Source organism: Pseudophryne corroboree, chromosome 2 (genome assembly GCF_028390025.1).
Source record: "Pseudophryne corroboree isolate aPseCor3 chromosome 2, aPseCor3.hap2, whole genome shotgun sequence".
Lineage (NCBI taxonomy): Eukaryota > Metazoa > Chordata > Amphibia > Anura > Myobatrachidae > Pseudophryne > Pseudophryne corroboree.
Window position 1 is genome coordinate 601,173,035 of NC_086445.1, and position 25,400 is coordinate 601,198,434.

Genomic DNA, 25,400 nt, shown 5'->3' on the forward strand with positions numbered 1-25,400 from the left:
CCACTCAAAATCTGGGTCCGCAAAGCGGGGGGACGGCACCCCAAGGGTAGTTCGAGTCGAACGCCTGGGCAGGGTTGCTGAGGTGGGGACGGAAACTTCTGGCACCGAAGTCACCAGTTCCCCACTCCCGGCCGACTCTCCCGATGGTAGAGGGCCCGGGACCCCTTCAGGCGGCGGAATCCACCAATCATCCTCCTCCGAGTCCGGAGTAGTTCCTGGGACTGTCTCCAGGGGGAGCAGATCCTCAAATAAGCAGGGACGCAGCATGTTCCTATGTAAGGTGCGGGCACGTCCACTCCCGTCTTCGGCCTTTACTTCGTAAACGGGGTTGTCAGGAGACACTCGCCGCTGCACGACGTAGGGCATCACCTCCCATCGTTCGCTCAACTTGTTCCCAGGACGCTTCTCGCGGACTAGCACTCTTTGCCCCTCCGCGAATGGTCCTCCTAGTGACCTCCCGGGGCTAGGGTGCAGGTTGGACCCGATGTTCCCCGCTGCCACCTCCTGGGCGAACGTCAGGCGGCGTTTCTGTTCCTCAATCCACCCACTGTGCGTCCACTCTTCCTCCTCCGCCGGTAGGGACAGATCGAGGTCCTGCAGGTCTTTCTCAGGTCGGCCGAACAACAGGAAATACGGCGAGAACCCAGTGGTCCGATGCACTCTGTTTTTGTAGACCCACACCAATTCTGGAACGAAGTCGGGCCAACGTCGCTTCTTGTCAGCCTCCAGGACCCTCAGCATTTGTAGCAACGTCCGGTTGAATCGTTCGCAGGCCCCATTCCCCTGGGGGTGGTACGGGGTGGTCCTTGATTTATTCATGCCATAGGTGCGACACAACCGCTCCATCACCCGCCCTTGGAAGCACGCACCTTGATCCGAATGGAGGCGCTCCGGGCAGCCGTACCGCCGGATGAAATGCTCCACAATGGCCCTAGCCGCCGTGTCGGCCGTCTGGTCCCTGGTAGGGACAACCACTGTAAATTTGGTGAAGTGGTCGGTCATCACGATGGCATACTGGCACCCACGCACCGACTCCCCTATCAAGACATAGTCCACCATGAGGAGCTCCAGGGGTCTGGTGGTCCGGATGGTCTGCACCGGTGCCCGTTGTTCGCCACCTTTGGTAACAGCACACCTCCTACAGGTCTGACACACGCTTTCTACCAGGGCCTGCAAACCCGGGAAGAAATACTGTCGGCGGACCCATTGCAGGGTCTTCTCTGTACCAAAATGGGCGCCTTCTTCGTGGGCCTCTGTCACCAGGCCACGGGCCAACTCTCGGGGGAGAACAACCTGCCATACTTTCCGGAGCTCATGCTCGAGATAAGCCTGGCGGCACAACACTCCTCCTTGTTCGGCCAATCGTTCCCACTGACGTACCAGCCTCTTGCCCCACGGGCTAAGCCGCAGCCTCTCCGCGGAGGTCGGCCAGTGGTCCCGCTCCTTCCACCCCCGCACACACCGCACCTCCTGGTCTTGCCCTTGGGCTGCAGCCCAGTCCGGCAAGGTCTGCTGTAGTAGGATCCCACGTGCTGCCTTAGGCCCGGTCGGGCTGGGGGTCATCCTGGTAAGGTCAGGCACCTCCTGACCCTCTCTCTCTTCATCCGTGGGCCCCGTAGGTAGCCCTACCGGGTAGCGGGACAGGGCGTCTGCATTGGCATTCGCCTTACCCGGCCGGTATCGGATCTTAAAGGAGAACTTGGCCAAGCGTGCTACCCAACGCTGCTCCAGGGTGCCCAACTTGGCCGTATGCAGGTGTGACAGGGGGTTGTTATCCGTGACCACTTCAAAGTCGGTGGCGGTCAGGTACTCTGCAAACTTCTCGGTGACCGCCCAAACAACTGCCAGTAACTCCAGCTTGAACGAGCTGTAGTTGTCAGGGTTCCGCTCCGACTCCCGGAGACTCCGACTCCCATATGCGATGACTCGCTCCTGGCCTTCCTGCAGCTGGGAGAGGACGGCCCCCAGGCCTTGGTGACTCCCGTCGGTGTATAATATGAATGGCTTATCGAAGTCCGCATAAGCCAGCACGGGGGCCTGGGTGAGGGCTTGTTTAAGCCCCGTGAAGGCAACCTCCTGCGCTTGGTCCCACGCCACTGCCCGATTCCGCACATCCGTGGCAACACCTCGCAACAGTCCATGCAGAGGGCCTGCAATCTTGGCAAAATTTCGAATGAACCGCCGATAATAGCCCACCAACCCCAGGAATGCCCTCAACTCCGTCACGTTGCCCGGGGTCTTCCATTCCTGGACTGCGGCAATTTTATCGGGGGTGGGCCGCACCCCTTCCTCTGAGACTACATGGCCCAGGTACTCCAAGCTGGACTTCAAGAGGTGGCACTTCCGTGGCTTCAATTTGAGGCCGTATTGCTCCAATCGTTGGAGCACTTGTTCCAACCTCTGCAAGTGTTCCTCCAGGGTGGGGGCGAACACTATGATGTCGTCCAAGTAGATGAGGATTGCCTCGAAGTTCAGGTCCCCGAGACAGCGCTCCATAAGGCGCTGGAACGTGGCCGGTGCATTGGAGAGCCCGAAGGGCATTCGACAGAAATCAAAAAGCCCCATGGGCGTCACGAACGCCGTCTTCGCCTGATCCTTCTCCGCAACGGGCACCTGACAGTACCCACTGGCCAGATCCAGTGTGGAGAAGAAGCGCGACTTCCCCAGGGCCGCCAATGACTCCTCAATGCGGGGCAATGGATAAGCGTCCCGGACGGTGCAGCTGTTTAACCTCCGGTAGTCCACGCAGAATCGGATTGTCCCGTCTTTCTTCTTGACCAGCACGATGGGGGCAGCCCAGGGGCTCTTACTCTCCCTGATGACGCCGTTGGCCAACATCTGCTGGATCATGGTCTTAACCTCTTGGTACAGCTTCGGGGGAATCTGCCGATAGCGCTCCCGAGCGGGCAGACTGTCACCGGTGTTTATCTCATGCTCTATCTCGGTCGTGTGACCAAAATCTTCCTCGCTGCGAGAGAACGACTTCTGTCGTGCCCACAACATGTGCTTTACCCGGTCTACCTCTGCTGTACTAAGGCCCTCCAGTGATACATCCATCTGGTTCAGTATCACGTCCCCGTTCCACTCTGCGGTGGGTTCCTGTTTTTCCTCGAGGGCGACGGCCAACGTCCAAGGCTCGCATGCGTCTGGCTTTAAGGTAACCCTAGGGCCGGGTTCAATCCCACCCTCGGGGATAGCCTCTAGATGGGCCAGCACTGACCTGCCCGGGATCTTAATTGGTGAGTTTCCCAGGTTGCACACCCGTAGGGGTACGGTACCATTCCGTACGACCGCTACGGTTCTGGCCAGCAGCAACCCGGCCTCCACTTGTCTGAACCAACAAGGCTCTATCACAACCTCCTTCCCTTCTAGCCGCTGCTGCGCACGGACGGGTACTTCCAGGACCACCTCCTGTCTCGCCGGAACCCTCACCCTTTGATTATATCGCGTCTTGATCAGGCCGAGAGGACGCAGAGTTTCTATAGAGGCGGTCTCCTCCTTCTGCTGGACGACTCTCTGGAAAGCCTGCTGCACCGGCTTCTGTACACCCAGGTACTTCCAGTACTGGGGGCCCTTATCGTGTACAAGTACTTGATCTAGACTCCGTAGGATGTTCATCCCCAGAATCACCGGCCCATGGTGAAACTCCTCGCCACTCACCACTACGAACCCTTTTTTTCCAAGGGACTGCCCATACACCTCCACCTCTATCCACACGACCCCTGTTACGGGAATGGGGAGGTTGTTCGCGGCCACTAGGGTTACCCAATTTCCGACACTGGTGGTCATGAGATGGGCATAGTCTTCCCTAAACCGTTTCTCGGACATGGTGGACACTTGTGATCCGGTATCCAAAAGGCAACGTTGATCCCTCCCTCCTAACTTTGCCACTACCGTGGGACACTCACCGAACTAGTCCGATGAGTCGACGACGTCTACTTGCGCGCCGCCTTCCCCCGCGGATTGTCCCGTTACCGCGAGGGACCTTAGTTTAAAGGTCTCCTACGCCCCTCCCGTCCGGAGCGGCGTCCCGGACAGTCCCGAGCGAAGTGTCCAGGCTCCTCACATTCCCAACACACCAACTCGCGGGGTCCTCTTGGGCGCACCTCGTCTCCCCGACGTCCAGCGGTCTCCGTTTCCTTTTTCCTCCGGGGGTTCTTTTCCTTGGGCCGATCCTCGTCATCCCAGCCCCTCCTTCCAGGGTCGGCGTCACGGTTTTCGGCCCGTTCCACCCGCTGCCTCAACTGGGACACTTCATCCTGGACGAGAAGGAGCGTGGTGGTTAACTCTTTGATGCATCCTTCCAAGGGACTAACCTCCGGTGCTCGGACCCTATCTACCGGTTGGGTGGGTGGTGCGGCCACGGCGCTGGAACTAAGCTCCGCATTTTCCTCCTTCTTCAGCGCCATCCCTAATACTTCGAAGAAGGTGAGCTCGCCATCCCCGTCGACCTTATCCTGGAGGTAGTTCCGCAGGGACCTGCTCCTCAGTCCGCCAATTAAAATCCCTCGCAAGGTGGAATCCGGGTCCCCTGTCATCAGCTTCTCATCTTCCCTCGTCTGGATCTCGCTCATGTACTCCTGGATCGCGTTCGCGAACTGGGAAATCGTCTCATCTTCCCTTTGAACCCGTGCGAACACACGCTTCTTCAGGGTGGTGGTGGTGGCCTTCTCCCCATACACACCTTTCAGGATGGTGAAGACATCGGCCAGGCTCTTCCGTAGCCGCTCGGGGCGTACTCGCACGGTCTTGCGGGCATCGCCAGTCAGAACCTTCAAGGCCAAATTCACCTGGACCCGTCTCGGAATTTGGTAGAGGTCGATCGTGGTTTCCAACTGCTCGATCCACTCCGTCAAGGGCATATTCTGTCCATCGAACTTATCGAGGTGGTTGAGGGCCGCCCCAATGGGTATCCTGTCCCGAGGCGCGTCCTTCGTCTCCTCGGGGGACTCGTTACCCTCGTCCTCCGGCTTGTCCACTTCCTGATCCATCTTCTCTTAGGATCCTGCCGACTACGCCAAATGTTGTGGATCAGTTTATGGTATGAAACCTGTGCCCGTATAAGTGAATCACCGCTTACCTCCGTCTACGCCTTATATGCCGCCACTCAGCATTGGTTTCTGGGGTCGCCTCTTCGGAGCCCCCGCCGTGACCCAGCCGGAACTCGACGGCTAGAAAAGGACAAGAAATATTCTTACTGCGGGGCCACTGGTTCCCTCTGGGGAATAAGCGGCACACCGGGGCAGCTGCGACGTTCACCGATTAGGTGAATGTCATCATCGGCCCGTGAGCCTCAGCTACCCAAATCGTCACCTATTGGCACTTGCGCACCGAGGTGTGAGCGAGCCCGCTAGGCCTAGCGGGATCCCGCAACCGGTGCTCAACACGGACAAGTACACCAACTCACAAATAGTACTTACGCAGGCAATCTTGTCAGCTTGCTTGATGCGTCACTCCGCTCCTGGGGAAAAGGACGACAACAACCTCCCTACAACTAAACAATGGCTAACAACAACTGAGCCTAACTGTTAGAAACTACTACAACTTATTGGGTCGGCTACTTTACCTAATCATTAACAACAAGTCAAGCAAGCACAAGTTCAATGCGAGTACATTATTAATGAGGAGTACCTTACCATCCGGTCCGACACAGGTTCCGCTACCTCGCCCTGGTGAGGCCCCACTCTCCACACCTACCTTAGGAGTGTACACTCGACGCGAGGGTCAGCCGACCCTCCGCGCCCCACCTACAACGCACCCCGCCGAGCTGCCGCACAGCCCACTCGTCGAGGTGCGCAAGGCACGGGGTTCCACTTAATGTGTCAACAGCCCGATGGTGTTCTCCTTCACTGGTTGGGTGACCGGGGTCTGCTGCCCGTGTCACCTTATGATTCCTCACCCACCCTCTGCCCGTGTACCCTGGGACCTACTGTCCCCTTACGCTATGCAGGCCGATGGCCTGTTATGCCCCCGGGCCTAATGCCCGCCTGACTAGGTGGCCGATATGGGTCCGGGCCTAACGCCCAAAACCCCCCTTTTAAAGGACTGGTCGGGCGTACAGGCCCTGCAGGCCGCCGGCCGGGTGGAGCCCCGACTGCGCGCGGCCTCCCAGGCCGGACACGCCAACCAGTGTGCCCACGAGCCGGAAGGGCCCGACTAACTGCCCACAGGCCGAGAGGGCCTGACTATGCCCACGGGCCTAGTGCCCGAACACCCGGTGGTCTAGCGGGAAGGATGAGGCTCGGCACGAGGCCGCTTACCGGGCCGTAGGGAGAGGCCGCGGTGGGGAGCTTCGTTAGCTCTTTCGCATCCCACACACCGCGGCACTCTCCTCCGGGACTTCCGGTGGGCTCCTCTGTCGCGGCCGGTCCGACGTCTTCTTTCCGGGCGTCGACAGGTTCTTCCAGCTGGACCCTCTTCTGCCTTCTTCTTCCAGGCTGCTCCCGTCGTCGTCGCTGCCGCCTCTTCTTCCGCTCTCCCGGAACCGCCGCCGTCTTCTTTCTTCTCCTGCGCCTGGAGCTCTTCTCTGCTCCGTCCCCGGCGCCGACTGACTGCTCCCGCTCCGCCGCGTCTGTTATAAGACGCTGGGAGGGGGCGGAGCTATGACGCGACGAGCCTCGATTGGCTCGTCGCGGCATGCCCTGATTGGCTGACCGGGCGCGAGCCCTGATTGGCTCCCGCCCGGCGCCATTCCCGCCGCTCCGTGCCGCGATTGGAGGGGCTTGAATCCCACCGGATGCAAGCCCCTCCGCACTCAGGACCCGCCGCAACGCCGCCGACCGGGGGAATGGGGGCAAGCGACTTCCCCCGTCCCCCTCAACCCGCTGCCCTCTCACATTTCCCCCCCCTGTTTCCTTTGTAGTCCCTACAAAAATGCGAGCTGCGGCCCACTCAAAATCTGGGTCCGCAAAGCGGGGGGACGGCACCCCAAGGGTAGTTCGAGTCGAACGCCTGGGCAGGGTTGCTGAGGTGGGGACGGAAACTTCTGGCACCGAAGTCACCAGTTCCCCACTCCCGGCCGACTCTCCCGATGGTAGAGGGCCCGGGACCCCTTCAGGCGGCGGAATCCACCAATCATCCTCCTCCGAGTCCGGAGTAGTTCCTGGGACTGTCTCCAGGGGGAGCAGATCCTCAAATAAGCAGGGACGCAGCATGTTCCTATGTAAGGTGCGGGCACGTCCACTCCCGTCTTCGGCCTTTACTTCGTAAACGGGGTTGTCAGGAGACACTCGCCGCTGCACGACGTAGGGCATCACCTCCCATCGTTCGCTCAACTTGTTCCCAGGACGCTTCTCGCGGACTAGCACTCTTTGCCCCTCCGCGAATGGTCCTCCTAGTGACCTCCCGGGGCTAGGGTGCAGGTTGGACCCGATGTTCCCCGCTGCCACCTCCTGGGCGAACGTCAGGCGGCGTTTCTGTTCCTCAATCCACCCACTGTGCGTCCACTCTTCCTCCTCCGCCGGTAGGGACAGATCGAGGTCCTGCAGGTCTTTCTCAGGTCGGCCGAACAACAGGAAATACGGCGAGAACCCAGTGGTCCGATGCACTCTGTTTTTGTAGACCCACACCAATTCTGGAACGAAGTCGGGCCAACGTCGCTTCTTGTCAGCCTCCAGGACCCTCAGCATTTGTAGCAACGTCCGGTTGAATCGTTCGCAGGCCCCATTCCCCTGGGGGTGGTACGGGGTGGTCCTTGATTTATTCATGCCATAGGTGCGACACAACCGCTCCATCACCCGCCCTTGGAAGCACGCACCTTGATCCGAATGGAGGCGCTCCGGGCAGCCGTACCGCCGGATGAAATGCTCCACAATGGCCCTAGCCGCCGTATCGGCCGTCTGGTCCCTGGTAGGGACAACCACTGTAAATTTGGTGAAGTGGTCGGTCATCACGATGGCATACTGGCACCCACGCACCGACTCCCCTATCAAGACATAGTCCACCATGAGGAGCTCCAGGGGTCTGGTGGTCCGGATGGTCTGCACCGGTGCCCGTTGTTCGCCACCTTTGGTAACAGCACACCTCCTACAGGTCTGACACACGCTTTCTACCAGGGCCTGCAAACCCGGGAAGAAATACTGTCGGCGGACCCATTGCAGGGTCTTCTCTGTACCAAAATGGGCGCCTTCTTCGTGGGCCTCTGTCACCAGGCCACTGGCCAACTCTCGGTGGAGAACAACCTGCCATACTTTCCGGAGCTCATGCTCGAGATAAGCCTGGCGGCACAACACTCCTCCTCGTACGGCCAATCGTTCCCACTGACGTACCAGCCTCTTGCCCCACGGGCTAAGCCGCAGCCTCTCCGCGGAGGTCGGCCAGTGGTCCCGCTCCTTCCACCCCCGCACACACCGCACCTCCTGGTCTTGCCCTTGGGCTGCAGCCCAGTCCGGCAAGGTCTGCTGTAGTAGGATCCCGCGTGCTGCCTTAGGCCCGGTCGGGGCTGGGGGTCATCCTGGTAAGGTCAGGCACCTCCTGACCCTCTCTCTCTTCATCCGTGGGCCCCGTAGGTAGCCCTACCGGGTAGCGGGACAGGGCGTCTGCATTGGCATTCGCCTTACCCGGCCGGTATCGGATCTTAAAGGAGAACTTGGCCAAGCGTATTACCCAACGCTGCTCCAGGGCGCCCAACTTGGCCGTATGCAGGTGTGACAGGGGGTTGTTATCCGTGACCACTTCAAAGTCGGTGGCGGTCAGGTACTCTGCAAACTTCTCGGTGACCGCCCAAACAACTGCCAGTAACTCCAGCTTGAACGAGCTGTAGTTGTCAGGGTTCCGCTCCGACTCCCGGAGACTCCGACTCCCATATGCGATGACTCGCTCCTGGCCTTCCTGCAGCTGGGAGAGGACGGCCCCCAGGCCTTGGTGACTCCCGTCGGTGTATAATATGAATGGCTTATCGAAGTCCGCATAAGCCAGCACGGGGGCCTGGGTGAGGGCTTGTTTAAGCCCCGTGAAGGCAACCTCCTGCGCTTGGTCCCACGCCACTGCCCGATTCCGCACATCCGTGGCAACACCTCGCAACAGTCCATGCAGAGGGCCTGCAATCTTGGCAAAATTTCGAATGAACCGCCGATAATAGCCCACCAACCCCAGGAATGCCCTCAACTCCGTCACGTTGCCCGGGGTCTTCCATTCCTGGACTGCGGCAATTTTATCGGGGGTGGGCCGCACCCCTTCCTCTGAGACTACATGGCCCAGGTACTCCAAGCTGGACTTCAAGAGGTGGCACTTCCGTGGCTTCAATTTGAGGCCGTATTGCTCCAATCGTTGGAGCACTTGTTCCAACCTCTGCAAGTGTTCCTCCAGGGTGGGGGCGAACACTATGATGTCGTCCAAGTAGATGAGGATTGCCTCGAAGTTCAGGTCCCCGAGACAGCGCTCCATAAGGCGCTGGAACGTGGCCGGTGCATTGGAGAGCCCGAAGGGCATTCGACAGAAATCAAAAAGCCCCATGGGCGTCACGAACGCCGTCTTCGCCTGATCCTTCTCCGCAACGGGCACCTGCCAGTACCCACTGGCCAGATCCAGTGTGGAGAAGAAGCGCGACTTCCCCAGGGCCGCCAATGACTCCTCAATGCGGGGCAATGGATAAGCGTCCCGGACGGTGCAGCTGTTTAACCTCCGGTAGTCCACGCAGAATCGGATTGTCCCGTCTTTCTTCTTGACCAGCACGATGGGGGCAGCCCAGGGGCTCTTACTCTCCCTGATGACGCCATTGGCCAACATCTGCTGGATCATGGTCTTAACCTCTTGGTACAGCTTCGGGGGAATCTGCCGATAGCGCTCCCGAGCGGGCAGACTGTCACCGGTGTTTATCTCATGCTCTATCTCGGTCGTGTGACCAAAATCTTCCTCGCTGCGAGAGAACGACTTCTGTCGTGCCCACAACATGTGCTTTACCCGGTCTACCTCTGCTGTACTAAGGCCCTCCAGTGATACATCCATCTGGTTCAGTATCACGTCCCCGTTCCACTCTGCGGTGGGTTCCTGTTTTTCCTCGAGGGCGACGGCCAACGTCCAAGGCTCGCATGCGTCTGGCTTTAAGGTAACCCTAGGGCCGGGTTCAATCCCACCCTCGGGGATAGCCTCTAGATGGGCCAGCACTGACCTGCCCGGGATCTTAATTGGTGAGTTTCCCAGGTTGCACACCCGTAGGGGTACGGTACCATTCCGTACGACCGCTACGGTTCTGGCCAGCAGCAACCCGGCCTCCACTTGTCTGAACCAACAAGGCTCTATCACAACCTCCTTCCCTTCTAGCCGCTGCTGCGCACGGACGGGTACTTCCAGGACCACCTCCTGTCTCGCCGGAACCCTCACCCTTTGATTATATCGCGTCTTGATCAGGCCGAGAGGACGCAGAGTTTCTATAGAGGCGGTCTCCTCCTTCTGCTGGACGACTCTCTGGAAAGCCTGCTGCACCGGCTTCTGTACACCCAGGTACTTCCAGTACTGGGGGCCCTTATCGTGTACAAGTACTTGATCTAGACTCCGTAGGATGTTCATCCCCAGAATCACCGGCCCATGGTGAAACTCCTCGCCACTCACCACTACGAACCCTTTTTTTCCAAGGGACTGCCCATACACCTCCACCTCTATCCACACGACCCCTGTTACGGGAATGGGGAGGTTGTTCGCGGCCACTAGGGTTACCCAATTTCCGACACTGGTGGTCGTGAGATGGGCATAGTCTTCCCTAAACCGTTTCTCGGACATGGTGGACACTTGTGATCCGGTATCCAAAAGGCAACGTTGATCCCTCCCTCCTAACTTTGCCACTACCGTGGGACACTCACCGAACAAGTCCGATGAGTCGACGACGTCTACTTGCGCGCCGCCTTCCCCCGCGGATTGTCCCGTTACCGCGAGGGACCTTAGTTTAAAGGTCTCCTACGCCCCTCCCGTCCGGAGCGGCGTCCCGGACAGTCCCGAGCGAAGTGTCCAGGCTCCTCACATTCCCAACACACCAACTCGCGGGGTCCTCTTGGGCGCACCTCGTCTCCCCGACGTCCAGCGGTCTCCGTTTCCTTTTTCCTCCGGGGGTTCTTTTCCTTGGGCCGATCCTCGTCATCCCAGCCCCTCCTTCCAGGGTCGGCGTCACGGTTTTCGGCCCGTTCCACCCGCTGCCTCAACTGGGACACTTCATCCTGGACGAGAAGGAGCGTGGTGGTTAACTCTTTGATGCATCCTTCCAAGGGACTAACCTCCGGTGCTCGGACCCTATCTACCGGTTGGGTGGGTGGTGCGGCCACGGCGCTGGAACTAAGCTCCGCATTTTCCTCCTTCTTCAGCGCCATCCCTAATACTTCGAAGAAGGTGAGCTCGCCATCCCCGTCGACCTTATCCTGGAGGTAGTTCCGCAGGGACCTGCTCCTCAGTCCGCCAATTAAAATCCCTCGCAAGGTGGAATCCGGGTCCCCTGTCATCAGCTCCTCATCTTCCCTCGTCTGGATCTCGCTCATGTACTCCTGGATCGCGTTCGCGAACTGGGAAATCGTCTCATCTTCCCTTTGAACCCGTGCGAACACACGCTTCTTCAGGGTGGTGGTGGTGGCCTTCTCCCCATACACACCTTTCAGGATGGTGAAGACATCGGCCAGGCTCTTCCGTAGCCGCTCGGGGCGTACTCGCACGGTCTTGCGGGCATCGCCAGTCAGAACCTTCAAGGCCAAATTCACCTGGACCCGTCTCGGAATTTGGTAGAGGTCGATCGTGGTTTCCAACTGCTCGATCCACTCCGTCAAGGGCATATTCTGTCCATCGAACTTATCGAGGTGGTTGAGGGCCGCCCCAATGGGTATCCTGTCCCGAGGCGCGTCCTTCGTCTCCTCGGGGGACTCGTTACCCTCGTCCTCCGGCTTGTCCACTTCCTGATCCATCTTCTCTTAGGATCCTGCCGACTACGCCAAATGTTGTGGATCAGTTTATGGTACGAAACCTGTGCCCGTATAAGTGAATCACCGCTTACCTCCGTCTACGCCTTATACGCCGCCACTCAGCCTTGGTTTCTGGGGTCGCCTCTTCGGAGCCCCCGCCGTGACCCAGCCGGAACTCGACGGCTAGAAAAGGACAAGAAATATTCTTACTGCGGGGCCACTGGTTCCCTCTGGGGAATAAGCGGCACACCGGGGCAGCTGCGACGTTCACCGATTAGGTGAATGTCATCATCGGCCCGTGAGCCTCAGCTACCCAAATCGTCACCTATTGGCACTTGCGCACCGAGGTGTGAGCGAGCCCGCTAGGCCTAGCGGGATCCCGCAACCGGTGCTCAACACGGACAAGTACACCAACTCACAAATAGTACTTACGCAGGCAATCTTGTCAGCTTGCTTGATGCGTCACTCCGCTCCTGGGGAAAAGGACGACAGCAACCTCCCTACAACTAAACAATGGCTAACAACAACTGAGCCTAACTGTTAGAAACTACTACAACTTATTGGGTCGGCTACTTCACCTAATCATTAACAACAAGTCAAGCAAGCACAAGTTCAATGCGAGTACATTAATAATGAGGAGTACCTTACCATCCGGTCCGACACAGGTTCCGCTACCTCGCCCTGGTGAGGCCCCACTCCCCACACCTACCTTAGGAGTGTACACTCGACGCGAGGGTCAGCCGACCCTCCGCGCCCCACCTACAACGCACCCCGCCGAGCTGCCGCACAGCCCACTCGTCGAGGTGCGCAAGGCACGGGGTTCCACTTAATGTGTCAACAGCCCGATGGTGTTCTCCTTCACTGGTTGGGTGACCGGGGTCTGCTGCCCGTGTCACCTTATGATTCCTCACCCACCCTCTGCCCGTGTACCCTGGGACCTACTGTCCCCTTACGCTATGCAGGCCGATGGCCTGTTATGCCCCCGGGCCTAATGCCCGCCTGACTAGGTGGCCGATATGGGTCCGGGCCTAATGCCCAAAACCCCCCTTTTAAAGGACTGGTCGGGCGTACAGGCCCTGCAGGCCGCCGGCCGGGTGGAGCCCCGACTGCGCGCGGCCTCCCAGGCCGGACACGCCAACCAGTGTGCCCACGAGCCTGAAGGGCCCGACTAACTGCCCACAGGCCGAGAGGGCCTGACTATGCCCACGGGCCTAGTGCCCGAACACCCGGTGGTCTAGCGGGAAGGATGAGGCTCGGCACGAGGCCGCTTACCGGGCCGTAGGGAGAGGCCGCGGTGGGGAGCTTCGTTAGCTCTTTCGCATCCCACACACCGCGGCACTCTCCTCCGGGACTTCCGGTGGGCTCCTCTGTCGCGGCCGGTCCGACGTCTTCTTTCCGGGCGTCGACAGGTTCTTCCAGCTGGACCCTCTTCTGCCTTCTTCTTCCAGGCTGCTCCCGTCGTCGTCGCTGCCGCCTCTTCTTCCGCTCTCCCGGAACCGCCGCCGTCTTCTTTCTTCTCCTGCGCCTGGAGCTCTTCTCTGCTCCGTCCCCGGCGCCGACTGACTGCTCCCGCTCCGCCGCGTCTGTTATAAGACGCTGGGAGGGGGCGGAGCTATGACGCGACGAGCCTCGATTGGCTCGTCGTGGCATGCCCTGATTGGCTGACCGGGCGCGAGCCCTGATTGGCTCCTGCCCGGCGCCATTCCCGCCGCTCCGTGCCGCGATTGGAGGGGCTTGAATCCCACCGGATGCAAGTCCCTCCGCACTCAGGACCCGCCGCAACGCCGCCGACCGGGGGAATGGGGGCAAGCGACTTCCCCCGTCCCCCTCAACCCGCTGCCCTCTCACACCGATCGCACGCTAGCTTTTTTTGCAGCGGTGCGATAGGGTCTGAACTGCGCATGCGTATGCTCCACAATGTGCAGGCGCGTTGGCTGCTGGCGACGGTGACCGCTGGACAGCGACGGATTTAACGAAGAAAGCGATCGCACCGGCGATCGCAAGAAGATTGACAGGAAGAGGCCGTTTGTGGGTGTCAACTGGCTGTTTTTAAGGGGTGTCCGGGAGAACGCAGGCGTGACCAGCCGTTTTACGGGAGAGTTCCTGACGTCAGCTCCAGGCCGGATCGTCGCAGCGGCTGAGTAAGTCCTGAGCTGTGCAGAGTTTTTGCAGCTCTCTGCACATGCATTCGCACCCCTGCACAGTGAATACCCCCTTCCCCTGTAGGCGGCAACTACCTGATCGCAGCACTGCAAAAAAACGTCTGCGTGCGATCAGGTCTGAATCCCCCCCAGTAATCGCTGGAACAGAAATGTTGCAGCTTGGAAGCAGAAACAGAAGTCTAGCAGAGTGTGGATACCAGTTCCTTAGGTGGTAACTAGGAGAAGATAATATTCAGGCCATCCACAAATGTACAAGGGAACAGAGCCTGGAGTCAGGATACAGTGAGGATAGGCAGAGTGGATATCTGAGTATGCAAAAAAGGCTTAGTACACCCCGGGCATAGACCGTGCACATCAGAGAAAAGAGTGAAGAAGAAAGTTGAATAGATGGAAATAAGGGTGGATATGAAAAAGAATCAGAGAGGGAAAAGAGGCAATAAGGGAGGCAGCAGGGGTAGCACACTAGGTAGGTAGGGACAAATAAGAGATATGGCTTATGAGAGAGCAGCAAGGTAATACCCTTTTCAGACAGATAAGTCTGAAAGTCCTGGCAATTACCTGGCATTTCAGTGCCAGGTCGTTATGACGGGTCCTGCCTGACCCCCCTTTTCACACAGACATGCAAATTACCGGGTCAAGAATTTCGACCCGGTAATTTGCAGATCAACACGGGTATTTTGTCTGTGTGAAAGGGTCAGCACGGGTCAAAATTAATGTGTATCCGACCATGGTAAATTCCACGGTCGAAGTCCCAGGAATTACAACACGGGTTGACCCTTTCACAAAGAAAAAGGACCCAGCGTGTTTCATGAAATTACCGGGTGAAACTGCTTCACCCGGTAATTTCATGTTCTGTCTGAAAGGGGTATTAGTAAAAGAAGCTGGGGAACTCCCTAACCCAGACCCCTAAACTAACCCTAATGCCATAACCCTAAAGGGCAGACTGGATGGGCCATGTGGTTCTGCTGTAAAATTCTATGTTTCTATGTATATTGTGTATTGAAAGAAAATATCTGCAAATCCAACAGTACCGTAAGTGTGGTATATACTTTTACTTACTCGCGGGGTGAGAACATCACCCCTAATTGAATTTAGCCCTATAAATAGAGGTTGTGTGATCCCTGTGCAGCAGTCATAGAAAGGTTAATCTCTGCATCTTGTCACTCAAATTACCTTGTTGCTTTTTTTTTCTTCCAAAAGCTGAACTGGGAGCTGTAAACCACAGACCAGCTGCAATAATGACTCTTATACATAACACAGTCAACACTTCTATATTCCTGTATAGTGTATGTAATTCTTAGTAAATGTTCCTGAGAGCTGCACCACATCAATTATGTAATAGTGTATACTGGATTTAATTCTCAGTATATGTCACTGACCGCTGCACAGTACCACTTGTGCAATCCTTTGCAGAGCCGGTGGAACCCGCTCAGCAAAGAGATGCAAAGCAGGTAGGCACCAGGCAGGAGAGGTGCTCTGCCTGCTCTGCATCCCTGTAATGTGCGCTGCCGGCTGCCGCTGCGCCTATCACTGTACAAGCAGTGGCAGCCGACAGCCTGGATACCTCTTCTTCTACTCCCCACTCAAGCCATGCCGCTGATGTCATCTCCTCCCTCCTGTGGCAGCGCAGTATTACACTGGTTGGGGAGATTCCTGGGGGGCCGATTTGGTGTGTGAACCGCCTGTCATCTGTTGGCCCGCCCCCCTTGACTGCCTGTCATGCACAAAAGCTGTGACTGGGTGATGCGCCAAGGGGGGAGGGGCCACAGATGACAGGCGGCCCTGCACACCAATCAGAGCTACTAGTAGTATGGCTGCTAATAGTCACTGTGCAGCACTTATAGTCCCAGGCTACAGACAGAAAGGGGCAGCACGAGCACGGAGCTGTCAGCTATGGCAGCCCAGCATGTACTAAGCTGCTGTGTGGGCAGGCAGGGAGGCTGCTGTCTTCTCTACCTGTGCAGGGGGAGAATCAATCACACTGATTTGCTCCTGGAGCACCCTCCTCTCCCTTCACTTTTTAAACAAAAACTTTCCCCCCATTTTTTTAAAGGGGGTGTGGCCACGGCTCCAGTGATTAGGCCATGCCCCCAAAAGTACATGGCGCGGAACAGCTCTGAGCTTTCTATAGCCCTTATTATCTCCCACCATCCTCACTATATTATCCCACCATCACTTCCTGACTCTGCTGAATGTCCCTGGATGCAGCTCTGGAGGTTCCTGCTGTGACTGCTCCTCTGCCCCTTATGGGCTATTCAGGTCCCAGGTGGTCAGTGTCTCTGTGCCCAGAGGGAGTGGACATCCCAGAAGCTATCCAGGAAGGCGTCAGGCAAACAGGGAACACATGTTACAGCGACACCCACTGCTGCTGCAGCGCAGACTACTGCCAGGGTTACCCAGTGAAGTGTGGGGCCAATGGTGAGTACCCAAATGTGGGGGACTGGGGATGAATGACCATATCAGGTACACTAGTGGCAGCGGCGGAACTACCACCAGTGAAAGTGGTGCCTTGCACTGGGGCCCACCGCTGTCAAGGGTCCCAAAGCCAGCGGCATGCAATGAGTCAAACTGACTCATTACGTGCTGCCTGCCGATATGTGCTGAACGGGCCAACAAAGAGGAGAGGAGCAGCAGAGCGCAGGGACACAGCCACGGGGAGAAGGAGGAGGAGGGAGAGGGACTCGGGAGCCGCAGCAGCGCAATGTGCTTGGTGGTGGCGCCAGGGCCGGCTCCAGGCATGTTCGACTAGAGCGGCCGCGCGGGGCGCCACTCTTATAGGGCGCCGCACGCTGCGGCCGCCATATTCCTGCCTGGAGCCAGCCTTTAATCTGTGTGTCCCACTCCCGGCCGCTTGTGTGCGCGCTATGCAGCGCGCTGTGCGGCGCCGGCGTCTGACGTTGGACGCCGGCACCGCGCAGCGTGCATAGCGCGCAGACAGTATCGTTTCTCCGTCCGCGGCCCCCCCACCCGCCCGCGCCCACAGCAGTACTCCCGGCTCCCAGCACCGCAGTGTCAGTGACAGGTAAGTTAAAATCTGTCTGGCACTGTGTGGGGTCGTTTATGTTTCTGGCACTGTGGGGGCATATCTGCACTGTGGGGGCATTATGTTTCTGGCACTGTGGGGGCATATCTGCACTGTGGGGGCATTATGTTTCTGGCACTGTGGGGGCATACCTGCACTGTGGGGGCATTATGTTTCTGGCACTGTGGGGGCATATCTGCACTGTGGGGGCATTATGTTTCTGGCACTGTGGGGGCATACCTGCACTGTGGGGGCATTATGTTTCTGGCACTGTGGGGGCATATCTGCACTGTGGGGGCATTATGTTTCTGGCACTGTGGGGGCATACCTGCACTGTGGGGGCATTATGTTTCTGGCACTGTGGGGGCATATCTGCACTGTGGGGGCATTATGTTTCTGGCACTGTGGGGGCATATCTGCACTGTGGGGGCATTATGTTTCTGGCACTGTGGGGGCATATCTGCACTGTGGGGGCATTATGTTTCTGGCACTGTGGGGGCATATCTGCACTGTGGGGGCATTATGTTTCTGGCACTGTGGGGGCATACCTGCACTGTGGGGGCATTATGTTTCTGGCACTGTGGGGGCATATCTGCACTGTGGGGGCATTATGTTTCTGGCACTGTGGGGGCATATCTGCACTGTGGGGGCATTATGTTTCTGGCACTGTGGGGGCATACGCATATCTGCACTGTGGGGGCATTATGTTTCTGGCACTGTGGGGGCATATCTGCACTGTGGGGGCATTATGTTTCTGGCACTGTGGGGGCATATCTGCACTGTGGGGGCATTATGTTTCTGGCACTGTGGGGGCATATCTGCACTGTGGGGGCATTATGTTTATGGCACTGTGGGGGCATACGCATATCTGCACTGTGGGGGCATTATGTTTCTGGCACTGTGGGGGCATATCTGCACTGTGGGGGCATTATGTTTCTGGCACTGTGGGGGCATACCTGCACTGTGGGGGCATTATGTTTCTGGCACTGTGGGGCCATATCTGCACTGTGGGGGCATTATGTTTCTGGCACTGTGGGGGCATATCTGCACTGTGGGGGCATTATGTTTCTGGCACTGTGGGGGCATTATGTTTCTGGCACTGTGGGGGCAAATCTGCACTGTGGGGGCATTTATGTTTCTGGCACTGTGGGGGCATATCTGCACTGTGGGGGCATTTATGTTTCTGGCACTGGGGGCATTTATGTATCTGGCACTGTGGGGGCATATCTGCACTGTGGGGGCATTTATGTTTTGTGGCACTGGGGGCATTTATGTATCTGGCACTTATGTATCTGGCACTGTGGGGTCATTGATGCATCTGGCACTGTGGGGGCACTTATGTATCTGGCATTGTGTGGTCATTTATGTATCTGGCATTGTGGGGGCTTTTATGTATCTGGCACTGGGGGCCAGTGGCGTGCGGTGAGGTCAGTGGCTGGTGAGGCACTGCAGCCATAATGTCCGCCGAATCCTGCCGATGACCCCTACCACCGCCGAGCCAATGCCCGCTACTGCCTCTGAGCCGGTACCCGCTGCCACCGCCAAAGGCTTACAAACTCACCCACAATCAACTGACTCAGCCCTCCGCCACTAATTTCTATCTCAGTCCGATGCCGCCAATGCCCGCTGTCTGCTCATCATACTTGTAGTGTAGTGTACTTGTAGTGTAGTGTACATTTTTATAGAAAAAATAAATAAAATTAGTGTTTGGGACTGGGAAGGGAGTGGGAGGAGGACATGAATGCAATTTTGTTGTCCAGGGCTTCCATTAACTTAATGGAGAAGGATTTGAATGGGTTAAAAAAAAATGCGTGGGGTCCCCCCTCCTAAGTATAACCAGCCTCGGGCTCTTTGAGCCAGTCCTGGTTGTTTAAATACTGGGAAAAAAATTGGACAGGGGTTCCCCGTATTTAGACAACCAGCACCGGGCTCTTAGTCCGGTCCTGGTTCCAAAAATACGGGGGACAAAAGATGTAGGGGTCCCCCGTATTTTTAAAACCAGCACCGGGCTCCACTAGCCAGGGACATAATGCCACAGCCGGGGGACACATTTATGTAGGTCCCTGCGGCCGTGGCATTACCCCCCCAACTAGTCACCCCTGGCCGGGGTTCCCTGGAGGAGTGGGGACCCCTTAAATCAAGGGGTCCCCCCCTCCAGGCACCCAAGGGCCAGGGGTGAAGCCCGAGGCTGTCCCCAGCACCCCTAGGCGGTGGGTGCCAGGCTGATAGCCATGTGTGTAAAAAAAGAATATTGTTTTTTGTTGTGGAACTACAAGGCCCAGCAAGCCTCCCCCGCTTGCTGGTACTTGGAGAACCTCAAGTACCAGCAGGCGGGGAAATAACGGGCTCGCTGGTACCTGTAGTTCTACAACAAAAAAAATACCCAAATAAAAACACAAACACACACACCATGACAGTAAAATTTTATTAATACACACTTACACATACTTACCTACATCCCACGCCGAGAATCACGTCCACTTGTCCAGTAGAATCCTATAGCGGACCTGTAAAAAATGAGAGATTACTCACCTACATCCCACGCCAAGGAATCACGTCCACTTGTCCTGTAGAATCCAACAGTGGGACCTGTAAAAGTGAATGAAAATAAGGAGTTACAGAGGGGGGAAAAGGAGAGAGAGAGAGAGAGAGAGAGAGAGAGAGAGAGAGAGAGAGAGAGAGAGAGAGAGAGAGAGAGAGAGAGAGAGAGAGAGAGAGAGAGAGAGAGAGAGAGAGAGAGAGAGAGAGAGAGAGAGAGAGATCGAGAGAGAGAGAGATCGAGAGAGATCGAGAGAGATCGAACACACAGAACTAACCTGCTGCTGCTGGAGCCGGCAGAGGAAGACAGCCGCACAAGCCGCTACTTGCTGTCAGGTGATCGGGAGCCGGGAGGACGGAGCCAGAGGGGGAGGACGGGGGGAGAGCTGGCGCTGCACACTCCTCATGACCACCGCCGCCGCTGGCAAGGTGAGCGGGAGCCGGAGCAGGAGGACGGGAAGGGGGGAAGCCGCAGACACACTGGCCACCCGCCTATCATTCACGCCGGGACCCGCCGCCTGCAGCGCCGCATGTGGGTGATTGGACAAGCGGATCCAGCCCTGGATCCGCTGTCCAATCACAGGTGCCTCGCTGACATGGGGGTGGTGTCCCTGTCAGCGAGGCACTTGGAACAGTGCCGCTTTCACCATGTTTTTTCATGGGCTTTTACAGCCCAGTGCTACGCTCCGCCCCCCGCACTGTCCCCGTTCCCATTATCCACGGGAGGCACCTGCTGTCAGTGCCTCCCAAACTGCTTTACAGCAGTAAAATGAGTAGGATTCAATAAAGAAGATACTTATGACACAGAATATGTGTCATAAGTATCTTCTTTTTATTATTTTGATAATTAATCACAGGGGAGGCACTGCCTCCCCTGCCTCCCCTGACTGCACGTCCCTGCTGGGGGCATATCTGCACTGTGTGGCCATTTATGTATCTGGCACTGCTGGGGGGCATGTCACGTGTAGCTGGCACTGCTGGGGGGTATGTCACGTGTAGCTGGCACTGCTGGGGGGCATGTCACGTGTAGCTGGCACTGCTGAGGGGCATATCATGTAGTGTATCTACTAGGCGTCTGTGGCTAGGCAATGTGTCTATCGTGCGCTGCCTGGCGCAAAGTGTCTATCGTGCTCTGCCTGGCGCAAAGTGTCTATCGTGCTCTGCCTGGCGCAAAGTGTCTATCGTGCTCTGCCTGGCGCAAAGTGTCTATCGTGCTCTGCCTGGCGCAAAGTGTCTATCGTGCTCTGCCTGGCGCAAAGTGTCTAACGTGCTCTGCCTGGCGCAAAGTGTATAGGAGGTTCTACCTGGTGTAATGTGTATTAGCTGCACTACTATGTGGTGTAATGCGAATTGCCACTATTCTGTGGTCATGCACCTTCCCCACGAAGCAACGCCCCTAAATTTTTGCTGCGCGCCTTCGGCACTGTCCCTGCTTCAGCATGTGGGTGGAGGAGCACCAAGCATTACAGTATGTACATCATTTTGCCCTCCTTACTTAAAAATGTGCCCTCCTTGTGATCAGCACCCTGCCCTAAAACGTGAACACTATCATGTGTAGCTGGCACTGCTGGGGGTCTATTGTGTGTAGCTGGCACTGTTGAGGGGCATGTCATGTGTAGCTGGCACTGCTGCGGGGCATGTCATGTGTAGCTGGCACTGCTGCGGGGCATGTCATGTGTTGCTGGCACTGCTGCGGGGCATGTCATGTGTTGCTGGCACTGCTGCGGGGCATATCTTGTGTAGCTGGCACTACACTGGAGACATTGTGTGTAAGGAACACTACTGTGGCTGTTCTGCATAAGGCTGCTAATTGTGTCCATAGAGGGGGTGTGAAAAAATATATTTATTTATAGTTTAATAATATGAAGTTACGAGGCCACACCCACTTTCCCAGGAGGCCACGACCACTTTTCCCCGAAGCGCACGCGCCTTCGGCGCACGCATAGGGGTTGGGGGGCGCTTTTACATTTTCTCGCTCAGGGTGCTAGTAGGCCTGGAGCCGGCCCTGGGTGGCGCCGCTGCAGCTGTCCCTGTCCTTCCACATAGGCTGGCTGCCACCTCTGTGAATGCTGGGATGCGCTTCCCTCATCACAGCGGCGGCCAGCCTATGTGGAATGAGAGGGACAGCTGCAGCGGCGCCGCCACCAATTACATTGCGCTGCTGCGGCTCCCGAGTCCCCCTCCCTCCTCCTCCTTCTCCCCTGGATCTATTTTGTCTGCCGTAATGTGTAAAACGTGGGACTGGCTGCCGTAATGTGTAAAACATGGGACTCTGTTTGCCGTAACGTGTAAAAAGGGGACTCTGTCTGCCGTAATGTGTAAAAAAGGGGACGCTGTCTGCCGTAATGTGTAAAAAAATGGGACTGTCTGCCGTAATGTGTAAAAAAGTGGGACTGTCTGCCGTAATGTGTAGAAAAGGGGGACTGTCTGCCGTAATGTGTAAAAAGGGGAATCTGTCCTCTTTAATGTGTAAAAGGGGCTCTACCTAGTGTAGTGGCGCTACTGTGTGGCGTTGTTTGAATAATGGAGACTACTGTGCACCGTAATATGAATTGGTATTATTTTGTGGCCACACCCCTTCCCCATGAAGCAATGCCCCTATATATTTTTTGGGCGCCTACGTCGAGCACTGCCCTTATTTTACATAATGGGGGGGGGGGGGGCGCGCCGATGCCGGTTCTTGCACACAGCGCTAAAATGTCTAGTTATGGCACTGTTGCTAGGTATCCATTTCCCTGGCCCTGAGCAGGTCCCCCTCACCAGATCCTCTCCATCACAGTGCCCCCATTGCATCCAAATAATCACCCCCCTCTCCACATCCTAAATCTAGGACACATCCACATCCTAAACCTGAATGGATCCCATCTGTATGTGTATCTTATTCTCTACCCTGTTATGTCATACTGTACTTTGCATTCCTGAGTGCCACTGAATATTGTGTATATATATATATATATATATATATATATATATATATATACACACACACACACACCACACACACCTGTGTGGCCAGCAGTCCCTTTTTTAATTAATATATCAATATCTATACATAAAATATTATATATATATATATAAATAAATAAATGTAAAACATTTTTTGAGTGCTGCTGCAGGGAGAAAGGAGTGAGAGAGTGCTGCCAGGGGAGTGAAAGTGTGTGAGGGCTACTGGTACTGGAAGTGAGTGTGTGCTGCTGTGCAGCCACAGCCTGCGCAAGTGAGGTCTGCCGTCTGTGGACGAAGCAGGAGCCGGAAGCCGAGTGAAAAGGAGGTGCAGAGAGCTGGAGCAACTGCAACTGCTAGGTGGAGTATCGGTGCCGCAGGGGAGGTCCCACTCAAATAAGTATTGATTACTTACTTATTGGTGGTCATTCCGAGTTGTTCGCTCGTTGCCGATTTTCGCTATATTGCGATTAGTCGCTTACTGCGCATGCGCAAGGTTCGCAGAGCGCATGCGCTTAGTTATTTTACTCAAAAGTTAGGTATTTTACTCACGGCATTACAAGGATTTTTCTTCGTTCTGGTGATCGTACTGTGATTGATAGAAAGTGGGTGTTTCTGGGCGGAAACTGGTCGTTTTATGGGTGTGTGTGAAAAAACGCTGCCGTTTCTGGGAAAACGCAGGAGTGGCTGGAGAAACGGGGGTGTGCCTGGGCGAACGCTGGGTGTGTTTGTGACGTCAAACCAGAAACGAAACTGACTGAACTGATCGCAGTGGCAGAGTAAGTGTCGAGCTACTCAGAAACTGCTAAGAAATTTCTATTCGCAATTTTGCGAATCTTTCGTTCGCATTCTGCTATGCTAAGATACACTCCAGAGGGCGGCGGCTTAGCGTGTGCAATGCTGCTAAAAGCAGCTAGGCTAGCGCGCGAACAACTCGGAATGAGGGCCATTGTGTTTTGATTGTATTGGCTAGTTGGTTTTTCTTATTTTGTTATTTATTGTGCTTTCGTAAGGTAATAGGGAGTTAGTTTTTCAAACTGATGGAAGGGGCCATGATTGAGAGTCTCACTCAGTGCGTGTCGTGCAAGATGTATGCACACCTGGAGCAGCCGACCCATGGCGAATACATATGCGCGAGATGTGAGTGAACGGTTGCCCTGGAAGCCCAGGTAACTGATCTAGAGCAGACAGTTACGCGACTGAGGGATATTCACAATCTCGAGCGCAGAACGGTGGAGGAGTTGCAGCGGTGGTCACTGGTAGACGAGGATATTCAGGTAGGCAGTCGGGTCACTGTTAGAAGGAAGAAAAAGAGGGGAGGTATGACATCTCGGATCTATCAAACCCGAATAAATTTGCCCGATTGGACGAAGATTCGGTGGATGATGGCGACGAAATGACGGAGCCGGAGGAGACTGCTCCCTCTAGCAACCGGAGGAGTGGTCCCTCTGACTCAGATGGGATGAAAGCTAGAGAGGCGCCCAGGCAGATGGTGGTGGTAGGGGATTCTATCATCAGGAAGGCAGATAGGGCAATCTGCTACCGGAATCATGATCGCCGTATGGTATGTTGTCTCCCGGGTGCTCGGGTACGGCACTGAAGGGTTACCTCTTCTGTCTTTGTAAATATTACTTTTTATATGATCAATTTCCTTATAATAGTTACAGTGTAAAAGTGAATATTTCTATTTCCCTAGTGAAGGGTTAAAACATGCTATATGAACTCTTATGTGTTTGCATGGATGCGTGCTGCCCCTGTGCTAGGTGCCTTTGTCTCTCATACAGATACCAGGCCTGTGTGGGTCTGGCATCCAAGGTCAGTTCCATACCAGATGAAACTCGTTCTTTCTACCCAAATATACTGTGTTACAAAAACTTTGTTAAATGTTTGAGAAACTTGTAGAAAACCCATATATGGACATCCGCCTTTTTCTGTTCTGCCTGGTAACTATTAACGAACCAATGGGAGTGTAACGACATGTCAGTTACACCCATATGCATTGTCATATATACTTTTGTTAACTTCATAATAAACAGTGTGAATTTTTACTGCTTGTGTTGTGCATGTACCTTGTGGTTAAAAGTTTACACTCCAGACGTCTAAGAGGCCATCACATCGAGGGTTAAGATATAAGGGCAAATCCTTTCAGCTGGGGGCTATGTCCGGAATTCAGTGATCGTCCCTGAATGGTAAAAATAGAGAATTTATTGTCTGTCTTTGCCATACAGGATTGCGGTCATACACTGAAGCTGAATCCGTGTCAGTGTTCCGGGAACACGTGACAAGGTAATATTTAAGTCCGGGACTTAATATTACGAAGTTTTATGTAAAAGCATAAAACAGGTATCAGGGATACCATAGAATCTTTAATGTCTGGGACTTAAAGATACGTCTGAGAAAGGACCAGGCGTCCAAGCGCAATTCTCCAAAGACGTCAGTATCTGGGATACTTAAAAAAAAAAAATAGACCTGGGAGTCTATACGTAACGTAGAGAATACCTCGATTTGATCGTCTATATTCTTGTATGTTTGTAGTGAGATAAGTTCTTATATTTGGTCCAGACGGCTGGTAAGTTTTCGTCTGCCAGATATCTTTACTCAAACACTTTTCTTGCTTCCTGTCTAAAACGCTGTATTTTTCTGACATCTTGTACGAATGGTAAGCGTACCCGTCAAAAGATTTCATGTTCTCATTATACAGATAATATTGTGATATTGTCAATGACTAATTAACTGGTGTTAGCTAATGCATGCATAGAAAGTTTTTGTAAATTGCATTTTTTGTTGTGAAATTGCATAGAAGGTTTTTTTTTTTTGTAAACTGCATTTTTGTTGTGATATTGCATAGACAGTTGTTGT